Source organism: Sciurus vulgaris (genome assembly GCF_902686455.1).
Source record: "Sciurus vulgaris genome assembly, chromosome: 12".
Taxonomy (NCBI): Eukaryota; Metazoa; Chordata; class Mammalia; order Rodentia; family Sciuridae; genus Sciurus; species Sciurus vulgaris.
Window position 1 is genome coordinate 42,276,887 of NC_136473.1, and position 20,792 is coordinate 42,297,678.

A 20,792-nucleotide genomic window follows, 5' to 3' on the forward strand; every position below is an offset into this window, starting at 1 on the left:
TAGGCATAATCTAAGCATGTACCCAAAGTAACTAGCAAGCCACATTTAGGCAAAATTGTGAAGTTTTAAAACTTAGCTTGTTATTGCTTTTCCTTCCCTGAATAATGTAGGAGATTCTGTTTTCTGTTGGCACATCCTAGGGTAATCTTCTTGTCAAATTTTTCTACTTAACTAAAATGGGAAAGAAAAATAATTGTTGGATTCGTTTGATTGTGTATCAGAATGCACAGGACTCTTGCAATTTGATGAATATGATGAAGCCTTTTCTCAAAATGCACATTTGTATCATTTTAATAAAATTTCAAGGCATCGAGATACCCAGATTGTCATAAAGAGAGTAGTCTAGGTAAAGTAATCTTGGAATAAAAAATGATAAAACTTCAGAAAATTTAGGCATAAAGGATCAAGTAGAAGAAAATTTAGAAGAGAAGCTGGATCAGTGGTAGATACTCTGAAGTGGTAGGCAGACAAAGTAGCTGTTTGCCAAATACTCTGTCTTTACAAGTCCGCATCTTCTTACATGATACCTATTCTGTAGCAATCCAGTCATTGACACCAGTTACTGAGTGAGTGAACTGGCAAAGAATAGATTTCCCAAGCTTCTTCTGGTTCACCATAGGACGTTTGAAGATCCAGGAGGCCTGTGTGCTCAAAAATAGGATCAACAAAATAAAATTCTCTTTGAATGAATTTGTGTATGTCTTTCTTCAGATTATAAAGTCCTTAATGCCAAAGATTCTGTCTACCTGGGCCATTAACCTTTTCACAACAAATAATGTAGTAAATCATCTTTTCTATAGTGAAAGCAACACCCATTTTAAAAAAACAGCCTTAATATGATATCTCCAGTTGACAAGAGATAAACTTGGTAATAGTTAATTTTTAGATCACCTTGGCTAAGAATGTTTGGTACATTATTTTGGATGTTTCTGGGATGCAATTAACATGTAAATCAATGGGTTTCGAGTAAATCACATTAATCTCCCTAATGTGAGTGGATCTCATCCAGTTAGTTGAAAGCTTTGATGAACAATATTTGACCTCCTCTGAGTAAGGAGGAATTCTGCTGGCTGACAACCTTTGGACTCAAATGGCATATCTTCCCTGAATCTCATCCTGCTGACTGCCCTGCAGATTTTGGATTTGTCAAGCTTTTACAATCATGTGAGCCAGTTCCTTAAAATAAATGTAAATTCATCAGTGTACATTACTTTCTCTCTCCTTCCATTCTCCCATCCTTTCCTTCCTCCCTCCCTTTCTCCTTTTGTTGGGTCTGTTTGTCTTGAGAACTCTAACACACAGGGTATAGCCACTGAAGTGTCTAGGTTTGTGCAATCACACTAAACTACTCCAAGAAAGGCCTGAAATTTCTATGTGCAATCCTTTGCAGGGACTTCTCATCTTGGCTTAGATGTTGGTCATCATCTTTGGTTCATTTACTCTGGTAGATAGGTCTAGTGATTAGATTTGTCAAAATGGTATTTTGTGACAGTCTTCTTAACAAAGAAGTTGTGAGATGTGCAAAGTAATGTGACTGGAAATCATATCAGTTTGGGGGGCATAGCAGGAAGAAGTGGTGGTGGTGCTAGTACCTGAAAAAGGGGAATACTAGGCAGGCAAAAACAGTACATGTTTGCTTGGCATTGTGGCACATGCCTGTAAACCCAACAACTTGGGAGCTTGAGGCAGGAGGGGATTGCAAAGTTCAAGGCCATCCTCAGCAAATTTAGTGAGACCCTAAGCAACTTATTGAGACCTTGTCTCAAAATAAAAAATGAAAAGGGCTGGGAATGTGACTCAGTGGTTAAAGAAACTTGGGTTCAATCCCTGGTACCTACCACCCCACCAAAAAAAGAAAAAAGAAAAGCAAAACAGTATGTGTTCATATAGTGCAATTATATATTGGGATATATTTATCTTGTAGAGTATGGAATGACTATACTGTTTATATCTCAGGATTCTTTGTAGATGTAAAGCTAATTACATATAAATTTCCTTCGCATTCTGATAGACTGGAATACTCATGCACTAAAACCTATGATTTAAAAAAATACCTGCGATATCATTTAAAGACTAAAGTCACAGTGTCATTTGACTAGGAGTATCAGAAATTTCTCACTGTATCTATGTGTATACATGTATGTATACATTTGTGTACATATATGCATATATACAAACATGCATATATAAGTATAGAATAGCAATTGAAAAGATGTTATAATCTTCAATAGAGTCATTAAAAAATATGTACATCAAAAATGTTCTGTGTTTTCTTCATAGAGAAGAATTTGCTAATCTAGGTGTCATATCAACAAAAACAACAGATGTGGAAACATTTTTGTTGAGAAAAATCTCATCTGTATGCATAGAATATCTTTAGCAATTGCTTCAGTAAATGCCATACAGATGGTTTAAATCAGAACGACTACACAAATTATTTTATCACAATTATTTTGAAGCCTAGGGTATATGACACATAAGGTCTGATTTTTGGAAAATAATGTAACTTTATGTACATTAACGAAGTTACAAGAATAGGCTTCTAAATCAGAGAAATTGATGTCACAGACCTTTCTACAAAAAAGCTGGGGATGTAGTGCAGTAGTAAAGTGCCCCTGGGTTAAATCCCCAGTGACAACCCCCTACTCCCACGTGCCACCCCCCCCCCCCAAAAAAAAAGAGCCAGAATGGGTGTTTACATGTGATTGCTTCATAACTGCTTTGTGAGTTAAGGATGGATAATTTTTTTTTTGTAATTGAAGAAAACTGTTTCACATTCCTAGTTTAAGAGGGCAAGTGCTTATACCTTTTTAATTGTACTTAAAAACAATTATAATTTTGACTTCTTGTTTGATTCTTCAGTTGGACCAGTCACTTTTTACACAGAACACCAATTTTTCTTGAAAGCACAACAAACTGGTTATTCATATGAGAACATTTAACATTTTCTCAAAAAAGAGCAAAATAAGTCCATCACTTTAAAGAAAACAATCAACTTTTGTTACAAATAATAAAATTTGCTACCATGCACTTGCAATTTTTCTGATGACAGTAGTGGTGATATTAAGGGTTGTTTTGTTTCAGTTTTGTTTTTGATAAGGTATATTGTGTAATAAAATGTCTCAGCATTTGGAAGATAAGCATAATTCAGTGAATGAATATTTCTTAAATGACCAGTGCATGGATTTTAGTCTGCCAAAGTAAATATGATTTTAGATTCCACATTGCAACTAATCTTTAAGAAACTACCAATTTTGGTAGTTTCTGTCAAGTATGATGGCATTTCAGAGAAGACAAACATAATTATATGAAAAGGCAATTAGAATACCTTTCCCCTCTCTATGTACATATCATCATAAGGCTATTGTTTCTTTATGTACTTCAACTCAAACAGCATATTGCAACAGACTGAATGTAGAAGCAGAGAATCCAGGCAATAAAGACATCTGTAAAAATACAAGTAATGCCATGTATATCAGTTATATTTGGGGGGGGGGGAAATTATCATTTTTCTAAGTATGTGTTAATATGTAATGGGTTTGTAAATTAATAATTTTATGATTTCTTAATTTCTAATCTAAGGCACAGTAGATCTAACCTACATGGACAAATGCTCATCAGGGTTCTAGGTAATTTTTAAGAGTCAAAGGTGGGGCTGGGGGTGTAGCTAAGTGGTAAAATGAGTATCTGGCATGTGCAAGGTCCCCAGCACCTCTCCCCAAAAGGCAGGGGTAAGGGAGCACCTCTGGGAGCAAGAATTGCTGTGCTGGTGAAAGGGTTATGCACTTTAGTGGCATTTCATTGGGGCCTTGCAAAATGGTTCTCCTTAGAATCTAATCCCTTCATGTAGTATGTTTGGAGTAAAATATCAGTGACTTACTTGTTGATGATAATAAAATTTTTGGTTATGGTGGTTCATGCCTGTATTCTCAGTGACTTGGGAGGCTGAGGCAGGAGGATCATAAGTTTGAGGGTAGCCTGAGCTACTTAGCAAGATCCTGTCTCAGAAAAAAAAAAAAAAAAAAGAGGAGGAAGAGGACTGAGGATGTAGTTCAGTGGTAGTGTACCCCTGGGTCAAATCCTCCCCAGTATATAAATATGTATATGTACATGTATTAATACATAAATTAATTTTTAAATTTAAATAGAATATTTTAAAGTCTGGTGAAATACTTTGATATTTAACAGAATGACTCTTTACAGTTACAGTGGCAGGTGAATGTTTTTTTAAAAAAAATCTATGTCATTTAATATAGTAAGTGGTCTTTTAACCAGACAGAATCTATTTTTTTGGTTGTAACATACTAATATTATGAACTATGGTAATATCCAAGTATTATAGATTTTCTGACTTAGAAATAGGTTGTTATATCAAAAGTTATTATACATAAAGGCACATTCCCACAATCAAGATGTGAAAACCAGCTGGGAATGGTGGCATAGGCCTGTAATCCCAGAGACTTGGGAGGCTGAGGATCTTGAGTTCAAAGCCAGCCTCAGCAACTCAGCAAGACCCTGTCTCTAATAAAATGCAAATGAGATTAGGGGCGTTTCTCGGTGGTTAAGTGCCCTTGGGTGGGGTTCAATGTCTAGTACCAAAAAAAAAAATGTGAAAACCCTGAATGTGCAAAAATAGAATGACAAGAAGTGAAAGACCTTGTCTCCAGTAGGGATGGAAAGAGGAAGAAAAGATTTCCTGTAGTTTGGGTCAGACTGTTTTAAAGGTTTGTGTGTGTGTGTGTGTGCTGAAGCTGGAAAATGAAAAGTTTGAAAACGGCCTACTGTGTTGGTTCTTCCTCCAGCATAATGTACACTGTGAGACACCTTAATTAGTATTAGAACTGTTTTTTAGCATTCTTGACATGAGATGAATTGGCCCCATTTCGCCCCATTTGTGTAGCCTGTTGAACTAAAATGTGAAGCAAGTTTGGGCAAGGGTATAATTCATGTAAGTCTTAGGTGAATAAATGTTCTCTTTTTTTTTATCTAATAGGCACATAAAATTGTACATATTTATGGATTACTGTGGTGTTTGCGTATAGTATAATATTCACATCAGGGTAAAAATATCTACTTAAACATCATTTCTTTGTGGTGAAAACATTCAAAAAATCCTTTCTTCTTACTTTTTTGAAATGTGCAGTACATTCTTATCTGTAGTCTCCACACTATTTTTTTTTAAATATATTTTTAGATGTTAATAGACCTTTATTTTATTCATTTATTTATATGTGGTGCTGAGAATCGAACCCAGTGCCTCACACATGCAGGGCAAGCGCTCTACCACTGAGCCACAACTCCAGCCCCACACTACTATTTAATAGAACACCAAAACTTATTTTCTCTGAACTGTAGCTTAATGCCCATTGATTAACCTTCACTCATGCTTCTCAACCCGTACTCACCCCAGCGTCTGGTAACCACTGTTCTACTCTCCATTCCTTTTTTGTTGTTGTTCTTTTAATCGTCCTTCCTCCCTCTCATTGTCTTGCTTTGTTGCCCAGGCTGGTCTGGAGCTCTGGGACTAGCAGGATCCTCCCTCCTCAGATTCCCTAGTGTTGGGACTACAGATTTGCACTACTGCAGCCAGATGTCTACTCTCAACTTCTATGAGATCATTTCTTTTAAGATTCCACACACAAGTTAGTTCATGTGGTAATTTTCCTTCTGTGACTTATTTATTTCACTTAACGTAATGTCATCTAGATTCATCCATGTAGCTACAAATAGCAGGCTGTCCTTTTTATGGCTGAAATAGTGTTCTGTGTGTATGTATATCCCACATTTTCTTTAGCTATTTTATCTATTGGTAGACATTTCAGTTCAGTATGTTGGACATTGTGACTAATATTAAGCATGGGAGTGGATATCTCTTCAATATACTGATTTCAGTATGTACTTTGGGTATGTACCAGGAACGCAATTGCCAGATCATATTGTAGTTTTATTTTTAATTTTTTGAGAAACCTCCATGTTGCTTTCAATATAGCTGTACTAATTTGCATTCCCAGCAACAGTGCATAAGGGTTCTCTCTACTCATCCTCAACAGCACTTGCTCTTTTCTTTTCTTTTTTTTTTTTTGATTCTTGGGATTGAACCCAGGGATGCTTAAGTAGTGACCCATATCCCCTGCCCTTTTTTTTTTCTTTTTTCTTTTCTGGAAACAGAATCTCACTGAATTATTGAGGCTGGCCTCAAACTTGAGATGCTCCTGCCTCAGCCTCCTGAGTTGCTGGGATTATAGGCATATGCCACAAGGCTGGCTATTATTTCTCTCTCTCTCTCTCCTTTTTCTGTTCTCTTTTTGACAAGAGTTATTCTAATGGAAGTGAGGTTATATCTTATTGTGTTTTTATTTTGCATTTTCCTGGCCATTAGTGATGTTGACTTATTTTTATATACCTGTTTGCCATTTGTACATCTTACATTGGGAAATATTTATGTCTATTGCCTATTTTAAATTGCGTTATTTGGGATTTTTTTCCCCTTGTATATTTCTGGATATTGACCTCTTATCAGGTTTATAGTTTGCAAATATTTTCTCCCATTCTGTAGGTTATCTCTTCTCACTCGTTTGTTTTCCTTGCTATGCAGAGACTTTTTACTATGATGTAATTCCAGTTGCCATTTTTGCTTTTGGGGGTCTTACCTTAAAAATTCTTGCGTATTCCAATATCCTGAAGCATTTTTCCTGTTCTTTCTTTTTTTTTTTTTTAAGGTACTAGGGATCAAACCAGAGCCTCACACATGCTAGGCAAGCATTTGAGCACTGAGCTACTCCCCAGTCCCAGTGTCAATTCTGATATTTAAGTCTTTACTCCATTTTGAGTTTTGAACCCAGGGGGCACTGAGCCACATCCTGAGCCCATTTTTTGTGTGTGTGTTTTATGTTTCAGACAGGTTCTAAGTTGCCTTGAACTTGGAATCCTAGTTGCTGGGATTATAGGCATGCACCAGTATGACTAGCTGAATTGCTTTCTTTGAAACTGAGAGATAGAGGTCTAGTTTCATTTTTCTGCATGTGAATATCCAGTTTTCCAGCACCATGTATTGAAGTGTGTATTCTTAGCACCTTTGTCAAAGATTAGTCAACTGTGGATGTGTGGGTTTATTTCTGGGCTCTGTTTTGTTCCATTGGACTTTGTGTCTGTTTTAATAGGAATACCATGCTGTTTTGATTACTGCAACTTTATTTTATCTTTTGAAATCAGTGTAAAACTCCTGCTTTATTCTTGTGTTTTGTGGTCCCTTATGAATTTTAGGATTCCCCCACCCCCGCAGTTCTATGTAGAATGTCTGGTAGTTTTATAGGTCTTACATCAGGTCTACCCATAGTGATCTATGGATCACTTTGGGTAGTACAGATATTTTAACAATATTGATTTTTTTCAATTCATTAATATGGGAGGTCTCTCCATTTTGTGAATGTCCTATGAAATTTCTTTCATCAGTATTATATAGTTTTCATTGTAGAAGGGAGTAAATATTTCTTAGTGCAGTGAAATTTCCTCAAGCAGTCTTCCTAGGGGACAGAATTCTTTGCCTATTTGAATTTCTCTTACTAAGACATATCCAAGATCTATTTTTTTTCACTATTTCTTGAGGGTTTATTAGTTTATTCCTAGTAGAGCACACCTTTGCTGTGTTAGTCATCCTGTATTTTTGTTACTATGCCAGATAAGTTCCAAAGCCTTGCCTAGTTTCTGCCCCCAAAGAGCTCATAGTTTCATGTATTTTAGTCTGCTCTCTGCTATTAGCAAAAGTAAGATTATTGAGTCAGTTTGAGAAATCAGAGTTTTGTAGTCTTCATTATTTTTACCATTAGTTCTCTTTGTATAAAAGTGTTGTTATTTGTAGTGTCTTCCACGAAGTATTAATGTTACTTTTGGAGGAAAAAAAATTATACTAAGAGGTATCATTTTCCCCAGTTCCCCTAAAATGAAAACAAATGTTGAGAAAGTCTAAGTAGCAGTTTTGGTTACATAGACTCTACTAAATATTTTGAATATAGATGTTTACCTTTCTTTTCATCTGATTGAAAAAATATATCTGAACAAAAATCTTGTTTTCCTTACACTTGTTTCTCTGATTCTGTGAACTCTTAATTAAGAATGTTTCTTTATTTACAACTAGTATTTACTAAAAGTATTAAAATAATAGTTAAAAAAAAACAAACAAAAAAAAGAATGTTTCTTATTACTGATGTTTATTTAAAATCCCATAATTGCAAACTCAGTCATATTTTTTGGTACTCTACCTTCTGAATTTTACCTTTTTTTTTTTTTTGCCTTGTGGCTAGAACTGAGAACTTCCATCTGGCCTTTATCTTTCTGTGTAGTAGCCTTTTCTTATGTAAGTAGTAACTATTTAAAATCTCATAAACAATTAAGCCTGAAGTCTAGCTGAAGGGTGCTTAGTGGACAATTCATTCTGCTTCCCCCTTGTTTTAGAAATTGTAATTGAACCACTATTGATGGGAAGGGATCCTGCCCCTCACCTTGGGAGCAGAGAGAAGTGAGAAAAATGTGTTTGCAATTCAGTTTTAAAAAGAAATTGGTGGTGGGGGTGTGTGTCTTGGTAGCTAATTTTATAATTTCCCAGTGATGCTTTTTATGCTTTGAAATACTGAACAACCATGAAAATTAATGTGCAGAATTTTTGCTGCGTTTTACTGAGAACTACCTATTGCCTCATACTGGTAATAAGTTGGATGACTCCATCTATAGAGTCATCTTTTTACTGGTAGTTCTCAATTTTGCAAGCTAACCATTTTGCTTTTAATTTGCATAGTACTATTGGTTGGAAAGGTAGAAACATTTTGAGCTTGGATTTTGGTAGTGCCGTGGATGTGGCAACCATGTTTTCCAAAATCAAAAATAATATTAATTCTGCTGGGTAGGAGATGTGAGAATGTATTTCTGGGGGCAGGAGGAGAGAATATTTGAAATTTGAACTGGCCATATGATTGTCATGCTCAGGGAGGAGAGCATTATTTATTTGAAATACTTATTGACTACTTACGCCCTGCCAGACATGTTTTATAAAGAAAAATTAAAAGTCTTCTCAGGTCTTTTACTAAAAGGTAAGCAAATTAAAAATTAAGTGAAATGATGTAGCACTTAGTGGGTTTTTAAAAAAATTCTTTTAGTTGTAGATGGACACAATAACTTGATTTTATTTCTTTTTTAATGTGGTGCTGAGGATTGAACTCAGTGCCTCACACATGCTAGGCAAGCTCTTTATCACTGAACTATAATCCCAACCCCAGTGTTTCATTTTAATTAATTAAATTTTGTGGTACTGGGGATTGAACCAGAGGCCTCACAGATCTGGTAGGCAAGCACTTTACCACTGATGGACATCCCTAACCCAGTAATCAGTGTTGTTTTTGTTTTGTTTTGTTTTGTTTTTTTGGGGGGGGGGGCGGTGCAGGGGATTGAACCCAGGGCCTTGTACTTGCTAGGCAAGCTCTCTACCAACTGAGCTATCTCCCCAGCCCAATCAATGTTTCTTGATAGCATTTTTCTGTTTTGCAGCTATAGGGAGAGAGTATGTGCCAGTTCTTAGTTAGGAAAATATTTTACCCTATGGTAACAAGAGCTGTTGTTGTTCTTGTTATTACAGTGCTGGGGATCAACCCCAGGGGCATTTTAGCAATGAGCTAACTGCCTGTCCCGCCCCAACACACACACACCCTTTTTATTTTGAGACAGGGTCTTAGTTGCTGAGGCTGGCCCTTGATTTGTGAAATTCCTGCCTCAGCCTCCTGAGTTGCTAGATTACAGGTGTGAGCTGCCACACCCATATCAAAAGCAGTTTTTAAACAACTCTAAGAGATGTTTACTCACACTTCTGATCTTGATGGAACAATACAGGTAGTGAGTAATAGACTGGACTTTGGAATCAAATAGACCTTGCTTCAATCTTGGTTTAGCAACTTCCTCATGAAAAGGCATTATTAAATTCTAGAGCTTTGAGAGAGTTAACAAGATTAATAAGTGCTTTGGCAAATGTTTAATAAATATTGTTTGTTACTGCTAAAGGAAATCTCATTGCAAGAAAAACTTGGTGGATTTCTATTTGAGATCTGTCTTCCAGAACCTATAAAAATTCTACGGAAGTAAGGAAAAAGTCTTAAAATCAGCCTGGTGTGGAGGCACACACCTGTTATTCCAGCTGCTTGGGACGCTGAGGCAGGTGGCTCACAAGTTTGAGGTCAGCCTTGGCACTTTGATGAGACCCTGTCTCAAAACAAAAGGTCTGGAATTGTGCCTGGGTGGTAGAAAGCCCTCAGGTTCAATCCCTAGTATAGGGTCTAATAGACCCATGGGCCCAGCACAATTATTTCTGTTTTTCAGTCAAAAGATAGAATATTACTGGTTATTACAATTTTACATGTTTTCATTTTTTAAATTTTTTTTTTTTTTTTTTTTAGTTTTAGGTCGACACAGTACTTTTATTTTATTTATTTTTACGTGGTGCTGAGGTTTGAACCCAGTGCCTCACACATGCAAGACGAGCGAGTGCTCTATCACTGAGCCAGAACTCCAGCCCAAGTTTTTGTTTTTTAAATATGATATAGAATGTTATATTTAGATTATATTTGATGATTATTCCTTTGTCAGTTTTAATATTCTTATGGAAATTGATATGATACACATTTTTGAGTCTTGCTTCCATACCCAAGTTGTAAAGCTTCCAAGGAAAGGGATTTCATTTCCCCAGTACTAAGGCTTGAGCCCATTGGTGCTTTATGCCCTCACCCCTTTTTATTTTGAGACAGGTTGTTGTAGTCAACTTCTTCCCTTTTGTGACTAGGCCTATTTTAGAGGAGGAAAAGTTTATTTGGGGGCTCATGGTTTTATAGGTCTCAGTCCTTAAACAGCCAGCTCCATTCCTTGGGGCTGGAGGTGAGGCAGAACGTCATGGCAGAATATCACGCTCACACGATGATCAGAAATCAGAGACAGACAGACAGACATTGGTTTACTTGCTGGATACAAAATATGTACTCCAAAGTTATGTTCCCCACCTCCCAGCCACCTCCTCCAGCCTCACCCTGCCTACCTTCAGTTACCACTCAGTTAATCCCATGGGGGATTAATTCACCAGTTGGGTTAAGGCCTCTCACAACCCCATCATTCACCTCCAAATGTCTTTCATTGTCTCATACATGAGCTATTAAGGAATACCTCACATCCAAACCATAGTTCAGGTTGCCACTAAGTTGCTAAGTCTGGTCTTAAACTTGCAGAGATTCTGGAGCCAGGTAGCCTGGGTTCAAAGTCCAGATTGATAACTTCCTATTGTCTGATCTTGGTCAAATAACTGAACTTTCCTGAAACTATTTTCCCATCTGTGAAATGGGGAAAATAGTAGTACCTATTTCATACAGTTTTAATGACAATTAAATTAATTAACATAATTCCTTAAAACAGTGCCCAGTTCATAAAATGTACTATATAAATCCTTTCTATTTCTACATATAGATGTTCTCTTGTTATTTTGTTCTCAATCATATAGAACTGTTTTTGACATTTTCATTAAAAAATAGAAGAAAATTGGTTAAAACCTGTTTTAGTATTCATTTAGGGAGTATAATTTACTTAGCAATTCAGTATAGAAATGTAAAAGTTATAGAATTATGTGTCTGAAGTAGTAAAGATGAATTTAATTACATGAAATGATATGAGGCTATGTTGTCTATGTAAGCATTTTTTCTGAGGCCATAACAAGGCAGGATGTTTGCAAATTGAAGCTGCAGTATCTTCCCTGTGTTTTAGAAAAGTTTACACCCATCAAATGAAAGAAAAGTTTTGAATACCCAACATGAACAAACAATTCTTTATACATATTGATTAAATATTTTAATCATTTTTTATTTGGAACAGAAGAGGAAACACTGAAGGAAAAGAAGAAAATAATGCAAAAACCATAATTTCAGATTTATTTAATTCATGTACTTAATTCGTGTACTTATTGCTCATTAGCTGAGTACCACGTATTGTGCAAGCTAGTATGTGTGTGGTGATAAAGGAGCATATCTTTTGGCAGAAGCATAGTTAGGAATCAATATTAGATATCTAAAGAGAAGAGTGTATTATTTTCATTGCTTTCCCTTACCTGCCGTAAGAAAGTTTTGATTTAAGTAGACATTTTTGACTTCTGGGTTACTAAGATACCAGCAGAGAATGGCCCACCTTTGGAAGCATGTAAGAGGCATCGTGGAACTATGTAGTATATTCAAGTAGGATTTAGGTAATGCAGGCAGTGACAAGTTTTAACTAAGGGACTTATTTGATTTAAAAACTGGCTACTTAAATAATTGGGATTATGAAGAGATAACCTACAATATGGGAGAAATATTTTGCTAGCTATTTTTCTGATCAAGGATTAATATCTGGAATATATAAAGAACTCAAAAGTTTGCACCAAAAAATCAAGTGGGCAAATGAATTAAACAGACACTTCTTAAAAGAGGAAGTACAAATGCCAAAAAGTGTATGAAAAAATATTCACCTTTATTAGCAATTAGGGAAATGCAAATCAAAAGTATACTGAGATTTCATCTCACACAAGTTAGAATGGCAGTCGACAAGAATAATAAGAAAAAGGAACATTTTTACAGTGTAAATTAGAAACTGTAAATTAGCATGACCACTGTGGAAATCAGTATGGAGGTTCCTCAAAGGACTAGGCATGGAACCACCATAAAGACCCAGCTATACTGCTCCTTGGTATTTATTCTAAAGAATTAAAGCCAAACTGTGGAACCAGCCTAGGTGTCTTATCAGCAGATAAATGGATAAAGAAAATGTGGTATATATACACAATGGAGTCTTACTCAATCCTAAACAAAAATTACTAGTCTTTTTGAGGAACCTCCATAATGATTTCCAAAGTGGTTATTAATTTTACAGTCCCACCAAAAAATGTTCATTTTTCTCCATATCCTCTCCAGCATTTATTATTATACCATTTGCAGGTAAGTGAATGGAAGTAGCGATCATTTTGTTAAACTAAATAAACCAAACTTAGGTGGTCACGGGCATATGTTTTCTCTCCTGTGCAGAAGCTAGAGAAGAAAAGACAAAGAAAGGTGGGGCGTGAACTTTTTTTAAATCAAAGGGGGATCAGTAGAGGAAAGGGACCAAAGATGGGAGGAAGGAAAGGAGGGGGAAGTGCTGGAGAGTGATGTCAAATTATACTGTTATATTGTGTGCATGTACAGATATGTAACAATAAATCCCTCATTATGTACAACTATAATATGCCAGAAAAATGATTGCATAATACCTATTAATCTATATTGGCCTTTTTAGAATATAATATACCTTGAGCCAAGTGTGAGCATGTTAGGCAATTTTGGGATGCAGATTAATTAGGAGGAGACAATGAATAGGATAGTGTGGGACTTCAAGTTAAAGGAAAAATATGTAGGAAAGAATATATTAAATAAAATAATTATCAAAGTTAGAAATTCTGTACTCAGTTTTTGTGTCTCTGACTTGTGCAAAGAATAAACATAAAGTTATGTTTCTAAAGTGAAATTTTCCATTTTTAAAGAAAACCACCCAGATTCTTTGTGATAATTTTTTCCATAGTTAAAAGAATAGTTTTGTCCTTTAAATAAGTATTAAAACTTACATGTAAATTTTTAAAAATGATTTGAAACACTGAGAATGTAAAAATGACACTTTGATCAATGTTCTGCTTCTGCACAATTAAAAATTTCTGTTCATCTTTTCTGAGATTAGTGATTATAGAAGGAGAATGTTAGTCAAGTGTGGTGGCGCATACCTGTAGTCCTAGGGACTTGAGAGGTGAGGGAAGAGGATCACAAGTCCAATGCCAGCCCCAGCAACTTAGTGAGGCCCTAAGTAGACCTTAGCAACACCTGGTCTCAAAATAAGAAGGGCTTGGGCTGTAGCTCAGTGGTAAAGCACGTGTGTATTCAATTCCCAGAACCAAAAAATAAAAGTCAAAGGAGAATGTGAATGTTGAAGAGATGTACATTAACGTATTCAGCTCTGCCCTAGTAACATAACAGTTATATCAATTTATGAACAAAGGAACATGGCTACATTTGAATGAAACTTTACCAAGACAGACAGTAGGTTATTCCTGTAACGTAAGGGAATACTATAGAAGGAAATGACTGTTCTGTCCTGCTCCTCCCAGTTTTCACACCTTGCTTATTTTAATAGGTGTATAGTAAAATAATTTAAATGCAAAGTTGCAGAAGCACTGCCTTCCAGATACTACCCGAAGCTTCTAAAATAGAAATGCTGTCATGTTATTCAGAAGTGGATTGGCTGGTAGGGACAGTTCAGAGTTTATTACAGAAGTTTTAGTATGAAATTATGGAAGTGCAAAATATTTGAAAGCTGAAAATTCTGTATAAATGATGGCAGCATGTATCCGCTATGATTATCACTTCATTTAAAACATCAGTATGAGTTATACTTGAGTGAAGGATTTCTGGATTTTTTTTCATTTTGATTTTTTTCTCTTTTTCACTTTTATTTTTAAAGGAAAAGATTATTTCTATCTTTTGTGTTTCCATTTCACAATTTAAAAAAGAGTATATGTAACATTTTATGCAGCTTCGATGCCTCCTTTTTTCTGGGTAGGAAATGTGTCATTTAAAATTTTTATTATCTATATCTTCCTTAAGTGTAAGATTTTCCTTAATTTATTCTTGAATGCTGACTTTGAAAAGCTCTGTCAGGCTCCCATATCATGTGGATGGTACTGCTAAACACTCAAGTAATATAACATATACTTAGTAGTTAAAACTTGTTGCTTTTGTAGAAAATTCCTGTTTCCTTTTTCAGTTAATTTTTCTTCATTGACAGTTTGTTGGTGTTTAAAGGATAAAAATAATTTGTCAGTTATAACTTGTTAGCCAAGTAGAAAAGTGTGATTCTTTTTTTTTTAAACCTAGTTGCAGATTTAAAGTTTTAAAATGGAAATTGATAAATGTTAGTCATTGTTCCTGTAGCAATGATAATAATTAGTTACGTCCTCTGATATATTATTATGCTGTATGTCTAGTTTTTATGTCAGTGTATTCCTTAAAATAGAATATGTAGACCCAAAACTCTGAGAGCCAGACTTGTTCCTTCCTCTGGGCAGCACTTTTCTTCTCTTAAAAGGAACCATGTATGCTTTATGCCACTTTCAGTATGTTTCATTCTAAAGAGCAACCGTATCCCATAAGGAAATGCTGGGTGAGAAGTACCACCTAATTTAGATCTCTGCCACGGATTTTCTCATTCGCCTCTCTGATTTTTCTTGAGAGTGTTCAGATACCTGATGCAAGGGAACAAGCATATAAATAACTGATTTGGAACCTCAGAGGGTTGACACATATCTTAAGTGAGCTTGTAAAGAGGATACTGTGTTTTTAGATAAAGATCAGGAGTTAGTTTTACTTACGGAGAGCATGCTTTAGGTATTTTAGAATCTTTCCTGAAAATTCTGAACTGAGAGCTGGCTTTGGTGAGGAAGAGAGGTTGGAATAGCCCTAAAAAGAGACTAAAGATCCTGGAAAATAAACTACAGTTTTCTTTTCTTTCTTTTTTAAAAACTGTTCTGGGAATTGAACCTATGGGGCTCTCACACTGAGTTACACCTCCAACAATTAAAAAAAAATTTTGATTTTGAGATACCATGGTCTTGCTAACTCTTCCAGGGTGGCCTTAAACTTTTGATCTTTATGCTTCAGCCTCCTGAGTAACTGAGGTTACAGACATGTGCCACGATGCCTGGCTCAAACTGAAGTTTGACTAGTACTGGAGTACATTTCTTAAATAATTACTTCCTGAACTTTGAAACAAGTAGAATGATTTGTATTTTTCTCACTGGGAATGGAGATATAAAAAGAGGTAAAGATGAACTCAATTAAATTGCTTTTAAATTGAGTTGCTGCCTGCCCCCATCTTTGGTTTAAGGTGCATGTATAAGATGTTGGGAAATGAAAAACATGTAAACTATTAGTGTAATTTAAAAATATGACCTTTAGTTAAAGATAAGCCTTATTTTTTATTTTTATTTTTTGGGGGTACCAGGAATTGAACCCAGGGGTGCTTAACCACCTAGCTGCACCCCAGCCCTTTTTATTTTTTCTTTTGAGGCAGGGTCTTGCTAAGTTGTTTATGGGCTTTTAAGTTGATAAGACTGGCTTTGGACTTGGAATCCTCTGTCTCAGCCTCCAAGTTGCTGGGATTACAGGTGTGCACTGCCTTGCCTTGCAGCATAAGGTAAGATTTTCTTAAGAGAAGTACTCTAGATATATTCCCAAAAGAATTAAAAGTAGAGGCTTGAACAGGTATTTGTACATTGCTGTTCGTGGAGGCATCATTCACAATAGCCAAAAGGTAGAAGCAAACCAAGTGTCCATTGATAGGTGAATAGATTTAAAAAAAAGTATTCTGCACATACAATGAAATATTATTGTACATGCTAGAACATGGATGAGTCTCGAGGATGTTTCAGTGAAATAAACCTGTTGCTGAAGGACAAATATTATGATTCCTTGTGTATAAGGCACCAGAAGCAGTCGAATTCATGGAGACAGAAAATAGAATGGTGGTTTCCAGGGCCTGGGGAAAAAGAGCAGGAGCTGTTGTGTTTAGTTGGTATGTTATTTCAGTTTTACAAGACAAAAAAAGTGCTACGCATAGAAGGTGGTAAGGGTGGTGCAACAGTGAATGTACTTATCAGAGAGGTGCTAGAGTTTTGACTGATGTCTTAGTTTGAGCCAGTCTTACTTGTTAGTAATTTGGAGAGTTTATTAATAGGAAGTGAATTCTCAATGTGACTTATTATGAAGATTATAAATCTTCACTCTGTATATATTTCTGAGTTAAAATGAAGCCAAAAGAATCTATGACCTGAAACAACCCCTTGCTGCTGTGTACTGTGTGTCATCTGGATACACTTGGAAGTTTTGAATATTGACCTCTGTGGTTTCTGTCTCAAGTATTCTCTGCCTTATAACGTAGCCATAGAACTTTCTAAATATACTTCAGAATTGTTACGTGGATTTAAAAGTATGGCTTTTGATCATCCATAATGCTTTCCTTTTTTTTTAATCTCATTTTATAATAAATATGTTCCTTGAGAATAAATTTTGAAAAGTACATATAAACAAAAACCCCAGCAGTAATTCTCAGAAATAAGCCATATGGTCTTCTGTTCTTTTACATGTATGTGCATGGAAATATCTATATGAACATATAATTTATTAATTTATATAGTCACACTATATTGTCTAATACCTATTTTGAATATCTTTAATTCAGGGCTTTAAGTATGTCCTGCTTTGGTGTAAAATGACATTAAAATGTTGGAAAATCTTCTGTTTTCTTTATGATAGGCACAGTGTTTTCAAGATAGCTAAGAAAATATTTAAACTTGTAACTCCAAACTTAGTTTAGAATTGTTACAGTAATAGATTATTTAAGCAGCTGTGTTATAATGTTCTCATGTAAACTAGTTAGCAAATTGGTACCTGTAATACATTAGAAACCATTTATTTAGTTGAGTTCTTTTAAAGTGACAATTGGTATATGCTTAGTATTTATGAAAAATTTTTATTTCAGAATTTTCTGAAAAAACATTATAATCATCAGAAAATGAAGGAGGGAGGGAGGGTGGCTTATCAGCTATTTAAATGTGTATCATAAAACTATGAACTCATTTTGTATCTTTTAGGAATTAATTAATTAATTTTTTTACCAATTGCTGAGGCTGGCCTAAAAATTGAGATCCTCCTGCCTCATCACTGGGATTATTATTATCATCACTGGGATAACAGGCATTCACCACTGTGCCTGGCCACAGATTTTTCTGTTGCTGCCAGAAATCTCAATTTCTAAACTTAGACTTATGTGTATACTACATGCTTTCAACAAGTAATCACAGGTGCATTTTTTCATTTGTAATTCTACTGTTAACTTTTTAATCTCTGTTTCAGCCATAGAGTATTCTTTAGTCATTCTCCAAATGCTGATGATAGAATTACCATTGAAGTCCCCAGGAAGGGAGATTTGTAATAATGAATGGCAGTGTCCTAGGTCATTGCACGTTGCTTCTTCAGCATAAACTAGTAATGGTCTTGCTCTCTCAGCATAACATCCTATTGAAGAATTTTGTTTGCTTTACTGACCAAGGACAAACATATCTGAATGAATACTTTTAACACAGTAATAACAAGGTTTCATCAGTAAACATTTGTTTTTAGCAGTTATGTGTGTTGCCTTTCCATTTCTTGAACTATTCTGTGTACTGAGAAGGCAGTTACTGAGAAAATAAAATTCATTAGAAATTGAAACGAGGCTTAGGAGGAGGGTTGTCAGTTTATTTTGTTTCTAGACTTTGAGAATACATAGCGATTAAGACATAGTCCTATTCTTAACTCTTCAGGGGTTTTCAATTTAGTAGAAGAGAGGAAAATAATTAGTGCTATGGGGACATTTGTATATGTGCATACAAAATGCTTTAGTTAGACTGGTGATGTTCATTACAGTAGCTAAAGCATCTGAATGTGTCTAGTGAGACTAAAGAACTGAATTTTAAATTTTATTTAATGTAAGTTGAAAATTTAAAACTGATACTTTGTTCATTTCTTGGAAAACTTTAAAGAATGTTGAATAGTTTGGGTATGTGAATCTATATTTTATATTTATGTATTTATTTCTTTAGGTACTGGGAATTAAACCCAGGGGCACTCTATTACTGCACTACTTCCCCAGCTCTTCTTGTTTTTTATTTTGAGATAGGGTCTTGTTTAATGGCCTCGAACTTGTGATCCTCCTGCTTTGGCCTCCATATAGCTGGCATTATAGACGTGTGCCAACTGCCAAGTCATCCAACTACACTATAAATTTTATGAAATCTAACTAAATTATTTATGATGAAAATTTAGTATCTGAATTGAGATGTATTACACACTGCATAGTGGATTTTTGAAGATTTGGCTATTAAAAAACTTATTTATCTTGATTATATGGTAATATGATATTTTAGATATATCGTGTTAAATAAATTTATTATTAGAATTCATTTAACCTCTTTTTACCACTTTAATGTAGCTATTGGAAAATTTAACTTATTTGGCTCAATTGTATTTTCATTAGTGCTGTTCTGTATGCACAGGAAATATATAAATTCTGCCTTTAGAGATGGGGAGCATCTCGAAGAGCGGGAGACAGCTCTCTATGTTTTTCGTTTCGTTTCTGGTTCTTGGGGGGTTGTTTTGTTTTGTTTCTGTTCATTTTGTTTGTTTAGTGGTGCTGGGGATGGAACCTATGGCCTCAAGTGTGCTAAGCACTTGCTCTACAACCTCAGTCATCTTGTTGATTTCAAAATGTGTGTGGTTTGCTTGGTTTGCCCCTGGGGATGGGACATCTCATATAGAGGTAAAAATTTCAAGGTACGGAAAAAAAATAATATGACGTGAATGAAAGAATTGTGAACAACCTAGGATTTGAGAGTGAAGAATGTTAAGAGAATGGCCATAAGTTTTGGACTGGAGTGTTTAAGAGCCTCAGATTCTCTGTGGTATTTGTACTGATTCTGTAGTTAGTGAAATATTCATTGGTGTTTTTTAAGCAGTGAGTAATAAGGTCAGACTTGCGTTTTTAGAAAATAGTAGTACCAAGAAGGTTGATTCAACAAGGCAAAGTAGTGGGGACTGTAGAACCCCATAGGTGATTGGAGTCACTTGGTGAAAGAAAAGTACTAGACTAGGTAGGTATCTTGGGATAGAAGAAGAAGGAATTCAAGATACATTGTAGTGGAGAATGAGCACAACTTTATTGGAAAAAGAAAAGAGACCCTAGATTTTGATTCGGTAGTTTATGACACTAGTATTTAGACCACGTTAATATTATGGGGTGGTATGTTGAAGCAGAGGATGTAATGAATTGAGGTTTATGTGGAATAGCAATGTTGGTAGGTCTTTCAAAATACATGTCTGTGACTCAAGGAGAGATGTTTGAGAGAGAGATTTAGGTCTTATTAAAGCAATGGAATTAAGATTTCCAAAGGAGACTGTAAAAAGCAGAGGAGGGAATTAATTTTAGTGTGTTGATTCATGATAGCTTTTTTAGTTATAATGAAGTGGTTTTCACCCCAGAACATATTAAGGGCTTATTTGTGCAGGTATGATACCAGGCTGTGAGGATGAAGGGATAAATAAGACAAACATTTCTGCCTTAAAGATAATCAAGTTCTAGAGGGAAAAACAGACAAGTAAACCCCAGGTGCTCTAAGTATTCTGATAATAAGCGACAGAGCAGTGAGGGTAGAACAAAGGAAGCATGTGAGGGCATAACAGAAAATCAGAGTGTCAAGATGTGGCCTTGATCTTGAAGTGGAAATTCTTCATTTGTTCCTTTTTGGCAAAGTTTTCCTATGGTGAAATTCCTAATGGGGTATACTTCCTGTGACTCCCAGGACTTCACGCTGTGTGTTAGTAAACTCTTATACATCCTGTAGGTACAGAAAGACTGTAATTACCAGTGTTTTTCATGTTTATAGCATGTCCTGATTGCACTGTTGTCAGTTTGCAGCTGTTATTGAGGGGTGGTAGCATAGAAATGACTTCATGAGTATGTTTGTATATGGCTTTCTAGAAATAACTTGTCAGGCCACACAGCTTTTCTACTTGGGATCTGCTTTATTATCATCTGTGTCAGGGGAAGGAGGAGAAATGGTGACTCATCTATAATGGTGCAAAGGGGTTGTTTAGGTTGTTGGTTAAGGTAATTCAAGGAGAAGG

General features: G+C 35.5%; 1 protein-coding gene and 2 long non-coding RNA genes across 23 annotated transcripts in view; 1 reads left to right on the top strand and 2 right to left on the bottom strand.

Moving 5' to 3' along the window:
* LOC306641053 overlaps positions 1–7,265 on the bottom strand; it is a 78,196-nt gene extending 70,931 nt beyond the window's left edge. The window contains exons 1-2 of the long non-coding RNA XR_013758006.1: positions 5,310–7,265; positions 1,159–5,168 (exon numbers count right to left, since the gene is read on the bottom strand). This is a non-coding gene — a long non-coding RNA (uncharacterized lncRNA). The remainder of the gene's footprint in view (positions 1–1,158; positions 5,169–5,309) is intronic.
* Positions 1–20,792, top strand: part of ARHGAP12 (Rho GTPase activating protein 12) — a 437,561-nt gene that overhangs the window by 309,176 nt on the left and 107,593 nt on the right. The window lies entirely within an intron of this gene.
* On the bottom strand, positions 13,051–16,720 carry LOC306641055. Its single transcript, XR_013758008.1, has 2 exons — positions 14,945–16,720; positions 13,051–14,799 (listed from the first exon to the last, which is right to left on the bottom strand). It is a non-coding gene; the product is annotated as an uncharacterized lncRNA (long non-coding RNA).